Here is a 9,458-nt window from a genome sequence, read left to right on the forward strand (position 1 = left end):
TAAATTTAGGATCTCCACCAGGTCACCCTATAATGCAGCAGAATGCAGGAAATCACATCTACGATATTCAACCCCCCCCCCCCCCCACACACACACACACACACACACACACACACACACACACACACACACACACACACACACACCTTTATATACTTCATATACCCCTGTGGCTTCAAAAGTCAGAACCGAGAATCGCCCCTGGCTACTACCTATTATCTAATATTCAATCAGATTCATAGCCTACATCCTGACTTGCAGGGCCTGGACCGGCTTACACTGCATATACAGACCTACTTTATGGCCATTCCACCAGCCATTGCTATTTGACTCATTGTTGTTATTCTGAAATAGAGACATATCATGATCACTGTCCTATAGCATCCATTTTTTGTGAGTCTCAATGTCCACTTCAACTGCAGTTAGAAATATAAGACAGTTGCTTCATTTTCAAAGACTAAATTAATATGTAACTTACTTGCTCCTTTTAAGTATAACATTGCTGGGGGAGCCTAATTCCTCCACTGAAATGGGATCTTGAAATCTCAAAGCACACTCAATTGAAATGGTTGCTGGCAGTTAAGTATGGTCTATCGCACAATTGATCCATAGTTGGTAGATATATTCAAGTGAATATTTCACGGAGGGGCGGCGCCCTAGTGCCCTCTATTGACCCACCACACTATCTAGGAGTATAATATGATGGACTTCTGCCAGAAGATGTGAAACCACATGTCAAACATGACCGAAGCTGAAATGTCTAGCGTCTTTCTCTTCTGAATGCTCTGTTCCAACGCTCCTCTAGAGTTTGAAGTTTACTCATGTCTGTTTCTCTGTGGCCAGGTATCTGTCCACTTTTTTCTTGTCCAGATAATTGTGTTTGAAGGCCCGACAACTGACAACCTGTGATGGCCTGAATATGTGTGGCGCACTGGCGCCCTCTGGTAGTCACAGATCATCAGGACCTCAGGGTGCCATTTGGCACCCTGAGATAGTCATAAGTTTGGTCAATAGAAAAATAATAATAAGCATAAATATATGAAACACTGAATAACTAATTAATGGAGCGAATGCTTATGTGGCGACACGAGGAGGCTTTACTAATTTATATCAGAGTACCTTCTATTTGTTACCGACAACGCCACCTTGGGTTAGGGCCCAAGGACCTGTACACTATTATTGTGATTATGTGATTATGATTGTCACCTCTGACAATAAGACACTCAGGTTCGTTCAATCAGGGAGGGCGGGAGACAGAGTTCAAGAATAACATAAAACACTTTATTATAATGAACACGGTTCGGCACAAAAAGATAAAAAAGAGAAGTAAGCCCAACTGGGGAAGGAAGTGGGTACAAGCTGAGGCTTACCAGCTGGAGCAGTGGTCGACAGGGGAAAGTGATATCCAACAAAAGAAATGAGAGCACCCCACACACACAGCAAAAACGTGAAGTACACACAAATAAAATCTTAAACGAAGCACACGCACACAAGGGATCACCACCACCACCCAGGAGAACCACCGCCACCACCGTCGGCCTTCAGCTCTACGAGAAAGAGGCACAGTTAGGAGGGCTCACAACTGACACAAACAATATCACATAACAAACCAACGGATGAAAAATCAATCAATAAACTAAATAGTATTAATTTGCAGTAACCAAAAATCAATCAAAATTAAAGAAAACGAGAAAATTAAAGAGTCTCTGACCAGAGATATCAACTCAACAAGTAACCATAACATATGTTTTAAACAAAAATAAACAACTGTATACACCGCACCATTGCCGTGGGGAGCTTTAATCACCCGATGCACCACAGGGTTCCACCTGTCCTAGATCTTATGACGGCCCTTCCAGCCAAACTCCTTTAGACGAACTGCCTGACCAACCACAAGCGGCTCTGACCGGACAGACTGATCATGATTTTCCTTCCGACGTTGGGCGGCCTCCCTCAGCCTGTCCCGGACGCCTTCAAAAGCCAAGTGTAGCAGTCATTTACCGTCCCCCCAACAGGATCCTGCACCCTTCCCAACAAGAAATCAACAGGGAGCCTTGCCTCAGGAAAAACGGGGATTCCCCAGTGGATTGATGCGGTGTGGTGTTATAAGCATGCAATATCTGGGGTAGACAAGAGTGCAATTCGCGCTTTCGAGAGAGAGGTAAAGTGCGCAGCAAATCATGAAGAGTGCGATTGAAACGTTCACACTGACCGTTACCTGCAGGATGGTACGGTGTGGTGCGAGATTTTTCAATGTTGTATAGACCACACAGCTGCTGAATGAGTACACTTTCGAAATTTCGACCCTGATCAGAATGAATGCGTGCTGGAAGACCAAACTTTGAAAACCACTCCGTGACGAGCACCTGTGCCACTGTAGAGGCGCGCTGGTCACGAGTGGGAATGGCAAGAGTGTATTTACTGAAAACATCCGTCAAGACAAGGACGTTCTCCAGCCCATTATGGGTTGGTTCAAGCAGGGTGAAATCCATCGCAAGGATTTCGTCAGGCTCTGAAGCAAGCAGATGTCCCATGAAGCTACGACCTGGTGGCCCGGAGTCTTTAGCCACTTGGTACCGCTCACAAGTTTGACACCAGCGCCTCACATCAGACGACATCCCCGACCAATAGCAACGCTGCCTGAGCAATTCCAGAGTCCTGCCCACCCCCTGGTGACCGTGATTTTGCTGGACCTCCGTGAGGACTTTATCCTTTAGAGCAGCTGGCAACAGCACCTGGAAAACCACTTCTCCCCCATCGGAGCGAAAGGCTCGCCGGTACAATACTCCGGCCGATTACTTCAATCGCTCCCACTGCTTTAGGAGCACCGAAGCTGATGGGGACAACTGCTTGCGTTCCTCATGATTCGGGTATCGTTTCTACTGCCAAAGCACAAGGACTTCCTGGGTCACAGGGTCAGCTCGCTGAAGTTCTCCAATGTCTGCGGGCAGATGCTGAGGCAAAGCCTGGATAGCAGCCTGACAGGCTGCAGGCCCTCGGACCTGGAGAGCTTGTTTCAAGGGCTGTGGAAGCTGCATACCAGGGATGATCATTTCAAGATCTACGGTTCTGGGTAGATACAAGCGAGACAGAGCGTCCGCATTTATGTTACTCTTGCCAGAGCGGTAACGAATCTCAAAATTGAACAACGTGAGTTGGGCTACCCAACGCTGCTCCAGGGATCCAAGTTTAGCCGATAACAAGTGGCTAAGCGGATTATTGTCTGTGAACACAATGCATTTGTGGCCAATAAGTACTCACAGAATTTGTCCGCCATAGCCCATTATTTTAGCGCCAGAAACTCAAGCTTCATGGAGCTATAATTGACTGGGTTCCGTTCGGTTGGCCTCAGGCTTCGGCTGGCATATGCTATAGGTTGGACCTTTCCTCCATGCTCTTGCGAGAGCACTGCGCCCAGGCCTCCATGACTTGCGTTGACTTCCAAGAAGAATGGGAGGGAAAAGTCAGCGTATGCCAGCACGGGTGCAGTGGTAAGCTTAGATTTTAAAGCTTCAAAGCCCCGCTGATGTTCTCCCGTCCACCTTTCTAAAACTTGCTGTTCAGACCGTCTGGACTTGGACGCCACAAGTTCAGCAACCAGGCGATGTAAAGGTGCAGCCAACTTGGCAAAGCCCTCCACGAAGCGCCGATTATAGCTAGCGAACCCAAGAAAGGACCGCAGCTCCAAGATGGTGGTTGGAGGCTGCCAGCTGGCTCCCACTTCAACCTTGCCTGGATCGGTGGAAACACCTTCGGCCAAAATGATATGGCCCAAGTAACGCACCTCGTGTTGGAAGAAGGAGCACTTTGACAACTTTGCCTTCAGACCTTCATATTGCAACCGCTGCAGCACCACTTCCAATCTCTCAAGATGTTGCTGAAAGGTGGAGGAGAAGACCACCATATCGCCCAGTTACAAAAGCAACGACTGACATTGCAGATCTCCGAAAACCCGTTGCATGAGTCGCTGGAACGTGCTGGGTGCATTACACAACCCGAAAGGCATGCGATTCCATTCGAAGAGTCTGAAAGGAGTACAAAATGCGGTCTTGGGTCGGTCGGCCTCTGCCACCGGAACCTGGTTACACCCGCTGGCTAAATCCATGGTGGAAAACCAGCGGGCTCCGGTGAGTGCATCCAGCGATTCCTCAATCCGAGGGAGAGGGAACGCGTCTTTTCGAGTTCTGCTGTTAAGCTGCCGGTAGTTTAAGCACAAGCGCAGACTCCCATCTTTTTTTTTAACCAGCACGATCGGTGAAGCAAACGGACTGCAGCTCTCTCGGATAACCTGTGCATCAAGCAGCTGGCTGATGTGTTCTTTGACCACTTCATATTCTGATGGAGGAATACGCCGGTAGCGCTGACGAATGGGAGTGTCGTCAAGAAGCGTGATTTCATGCGTTATCAGGTTTGTGCAACCCAGGTCGCCGTCGTGAGAAGAAAAGACGAAAGCATATTTCCCAAGAAGAAGGTGGGCTTGATCTTGCAGCGTAGAAGTCACAGCCTGGGATGCAACAGCGGCCAGGTAAGATGGAACCTCCTTAACCCCAGAAGGTAAGCTCACCACACGAACCTCGCGCAAAACACCAACCTCTGTACAGGGGTAAAGCAACCCATCAGAAGTGCCCACATTGACAACAGGTATGTACACAGTACCTCCCTCAACTCGAAACAGTGCTGGGGACGCCAGCAGCCCAGCAGGAAGGCCCTGATCCGAGGGCTCAAAGAGCACAGTAGTCCCAGAATGTTGGGTAGAACAGGTGGTTGGAACTAGCTGCATAGTGCCACCAAAGATACGGCAAGCTTTCTTGCCTCGCAGCATGACCTTGCCAATGACATCAGCAGGGGAAGTCAGAGAAGCTTGATGACATCTCTGCAATGCCTGCACCACAGGCTTTGGTGCTTCGGTAACGGTGGGCAGATTGAACTGGGCAGAGCCATGTTGCCCAAACAAGGTGCTATAACATCTTCGTAAGATGTTCATCCCCAAGACACCCGGGAGGAAGAGATACATCAGCTGGAGGATCCTTGACGTCCAATAGCCCACACCCTGGCACAGTCCTACCACAGAGCTCGACTTCGAGTTCCAAGTAGCCAAGGAATGGAATGGGCAATCCATTGGCCACTTGAAGCTGAAGCCAATGGCAAGACTGAAGTTTCTCCTGGCCCGTGTTGCCGGAAAAAGCTTTCCCTGACAGGTTTGGCACAAAAAGATAAAAGAGAAGTAAGCCCAACTGGGGAAGGAAGTGGGTACAAGCTAAGGCTTACCAGCTGGAGGAGTGGTCGACAGGGGAAAGTGATATCCAACAAAAGAAATGAAAGCACCCCACACACAGCAAAAACGTGAAGTACACACAAATAAAATCTTAAACGAAGCACACGCACACAAGGGATCACCACCACCACCCAGGAGGACCACCGCCACCACCGTCGGCCTTCAGCTCTACGAGAAAGAGGCACAGACACAAACACAAACAATATCACGTAACAAACCAACGGATGAAAAATCAATCAATAAACTAAAGAGTATTAATTTGCAGCAACCAAATATCATCAAAATTAAAGGAAACAAGAAAATTAAAGAGTCTCTGACCAGAGATATCAACTCAACAAGTAACCATAACATATGTTTTAAACAAAAATAAACAAGGGCTCAGATTGAGAAGAACACACACACGCACACACAGTCCAAACCAGGGGTGAGTCCCGGCGGAGCCCGCAGCGGCCCACCCGAGCGGCAGCCACACACGCACACACCGCACCACGCACAGCAGCAGCGGGACACAGGGTTAACAGCAGGAGGCAAGCCGACCAGGGGCAGCAGACAGAGCCCCGAACCAAGTCGGCGGAAGCGGCAGCGAAGCAGCAGCAATGACAACGTAGCAATGACTTAAATAACCATGATTGCTCAGCTCTCTCGGTTTGGCGTTCATAACCCCAGTTCTCAGTCTGGTTATTTTGCGTCCCTTCTAAAGAGGGAGAGGGGTGAAGAGGATCGGCGTAGCAGGGGAGAAAGCCACCACGCACCATGCGACAAGCAGACTGTTAAAGGGAGAGGAGTGCAAAGTTAGCACCAGACTAACAGGCAATTAACAACCAAAAGCTCACCATGACTCAACTATGCTCTGGTCAGCGGCGGTCAACGACCCCAATATATTGCCTCGATCGCGATGAGGAACTCGGCAGATCTATTAGAGTAACGGTTTGAGTTAAGTAAAACGCTGACGAAAGTACGCAAAACAGCATGCCAAGGTGCGCCTATGCTCTGAGGTGAGCGGCGAGGGCAACGGCCCGGAAGTGGACGGGCCGAAGAGGCAGGAAGCGAGAGGTCAGGAGGAAGGGCACGGCCTACTTTTATCCCCTCGACACAAACAATGATTGGCGAATGAGCCGGAGAGGGCGTGTTAAAACAGAAGCCTGTGTCTAAGTAGCAGTGGTGCCTCATACCACTACACTTAGATGCTAGATTATAGCTTAGTTGATCGCTATCGTGTGTGTGTGTGTGTGTGTGTGTGTGTGTGTGTGTGTGTGTGTGTGTGTGTGTGTGTGTGTGTGTGTGTGTGTGTGTGTGTGTGTGTGTGTGTGTGTGTGTGTGTGTGTGTGTGTGTGTGTGTGTTGTGGCATCCCGCCCCTTAAACCTCGGCCCGGCCGGGCCCGAGGGTTTGTGTTAGACGGCATATACGGCCGCCATCCACTAATCGGCGACAAAGAGCCTCCCGTAGGTGTCGCTAATGAAAGAGAGTGCGAACAGCTGGCCGGCGGGAAGAGACCAGGAAGCCACGGTATAAGGAGCCGGCATGCTGCAAACGGGGGCAGAACACGAGCGACAGCGACCTGGAGAGGACGGCCGAACCAGCGCGCTACGTAGAGGCTCACGGAGACCCTATAGCCGTGTTACATGAGTTATTTTCCTTTGTGTTACTCATTAAATGCAGAGTACGGCTTCACCCCTCCGCGACTAAGTGATTTATTCCGGGAATCTGTCCCACGGGGAAGCGGGATCCCACATATGGTGGAGAATGCAGGCACCATGAAGATCCCACTACGACCCCCCGGTACAGACGCCACCGCCGCCGCAAGGGACGCTGCCGCAGCCGCAAGGGACGTCGCCGCCGCTGCCGCCGCCGCCAGAGACGTCGCCGCTGCCGCAAGAGACGCTGCTGCCGCCGCAAGGGACGCCGCCACCGCCGCAAGGGACGCCGCCGCAAGCGACGCCGCTGCCGCTGCCGCCGGCGCCGTAAGGGAGACAAGGCCGCAGAGCGAGACCGGGATGGGACGGCGCCGCCGGCCGCCGCGGACGTGGGGACGGGTCGGCCCGGTATGCTGGCGACCTGCTGGGCACGGACGACGTCCCGGAGCCCGACCATACCAGCAAGGGTTATGAACCAGGACACGCAGGCCATATTGGACACTGGCAGCGTGGTCACCCTCCTCCACCCCGATTTGGCGGGAGGGAGGGAGGGGAAGCCCATGGAGGTGGCCTGCGTGCGCGGGGACATACGGACCTACGAGTCCCGCCATGTGGTTATCCGGACACCACGCGGGGTTTTCACGGCTCGGGTAGGGGTTGTTCCCCACCTCCCGGTACCGCTCCTCATCGGGACGGACTGCCCGATTTTCCGTCGGCTTTGGGACCCGGCACTAGAGTCCCGGGGTAGGAGAGATGCGGTCGCCGCCGGCGCAGCGGGAGACAAGGCGGCGGGAGACGAAGCGGCGGGAGACAAGGCGGCGGGAGACGAAGCGGCGGGAGACGAGGCGGCGGAAAACGAGGCGGCGGGAGACGAGGCAGCGGGAGACGAGGCGGCCGGAGACGAAGCGGCCGGAGACGAAGCGGCCGGAGACGAAGCGGCCGGAGACGAAGCGGCCGGAGACGACCCTGCCGGAGACGACGCTGCCGAGGCCTTGTCCCGAAGGGATTCCTGCCTGGGCGGGGGACCTGTCTACCCGGGGCTTGGACAAAGGGTGGAGGAGTGTGGCATCCCGCCCCGTAAGCCTCGGCCCGGACCAGCCCGAGGGTTGGTCCTGGACGGCGTGTACCGCCGTCGCCCACCAGACGGCGACCGAGAGCAGCCCTTTCGCCTCCCCAATCAGCGGTATGAGAGACACCTGGCTGGACAGCCAGGGAGACTCTTTAAAAGGAGCAGGTGGACAGACAAGAGAGGAGAGCAAGGAAGGAGGAAGCGCTCGGCTCCACGAGCAGCTAGAGGCCCACGGAGGCCCTAGAGACCGCGTCTCCTTCGTTGTGTTTAAGTTTATTGCATATAATAAATGCCTTGAATGGCTTTAACCTTCGATAAACGCGTCGTTTGTACCGGTAACCCGGCTCATTCAAGGAGCGGGTTGCCACAGTGTCGGCCCTCATTTATCAAACGAGCGTACGACAGAAAACGTGCGTAAAATGGACGTACGCTCATTTCAACGTTGAGCTTGGCATTTATCAATTTGAACGTGAGCGCAGGCTGCGATGAAATCTCACGTCAGGTCTGAGCTCGTGTACGCAAGTTTTTTTGGCGCAACATACGGGTATTTCAATGATGAATAGTGCAGCACAAGTAGCCCATGTTCAACATCTGTATTAATTACTAAATAAATTGGAATTAGCCCAGCCGTTCAAACAATTACAATCAAGTCAGGCCTAATTAAAAACAGTATTGCTATGAAAATAATTAGAATGTGACAGGTGAAATGTTTATTCAGCTGTCTTTATTAACAGGAGCTTTGCCAAATAGGTGGTCGTGTCTCAGCGATGGCAGATCGGGCTCTGTTAAGGACCTCAACGCACAGACGAGAGAGTTTTTCGAGACCGCGCCGATTTTTTTAAGGAGGGCGATTAATGGCTCTTGAGTCGTTTTCGTCTCCCAAGGCATCTCCTGATGGAGCTATGCAATGCTTTGGAGCCACAGTTAAGGCAAGAAACTAGGCGATCAAACGCAATACCTGTGCAGGTTTGCTCTACCTTGGGATTTTTGGCCACCGGGATCTTGCAGCGGGAGATCGGGGACAGGTCTGCTATTTCCCAGCCAAGTATTAGCCGAACCATGCCAGCAGTTGCAGCTATAATGTCCCTCTCCGAACGTTATATTAAATTCCCATATAATAACGATCAGCAAACTGGAATCAAACGGGATTTGTATGCTATTGCTAGATTTCCAAATGTGATTGGTGCGGTTGATTGTACCCATGTGCGTATGAACCATATATTAATGATTACGCGTACATCAACCGCAAAAGCTACCATTCAGTTAATGTTCCGATTATTTGCGATGCCAGAATGTCAATCCTGAACATGGTAGCCCGATGGCCTGGGGGCACGCACGATTCTTTTATTTTCCAAAATAGCAACGTTGGGCATCGTCTACATCAGGGCGCACTACATGGTTAGAGTCATCTCGGGGAGTTACGCTGCAGTCGCACTGCACCGGCCTCCTCCCGTTTCTTGCTTGGCCGGCTTCACAGCC

Source organism: Gadus macrocephalus, chromosome 4, assembly GCF_031168955.1.
Source record: "Gadus macrocephalus chromosome 4, ASM3116895v1".
Lineage (NCBI taxonomy): Eukaryota > Metazoa > Chordata > Actinopteri > Gadiformes > Gadidae > Gadus > Gadus macrocephalus.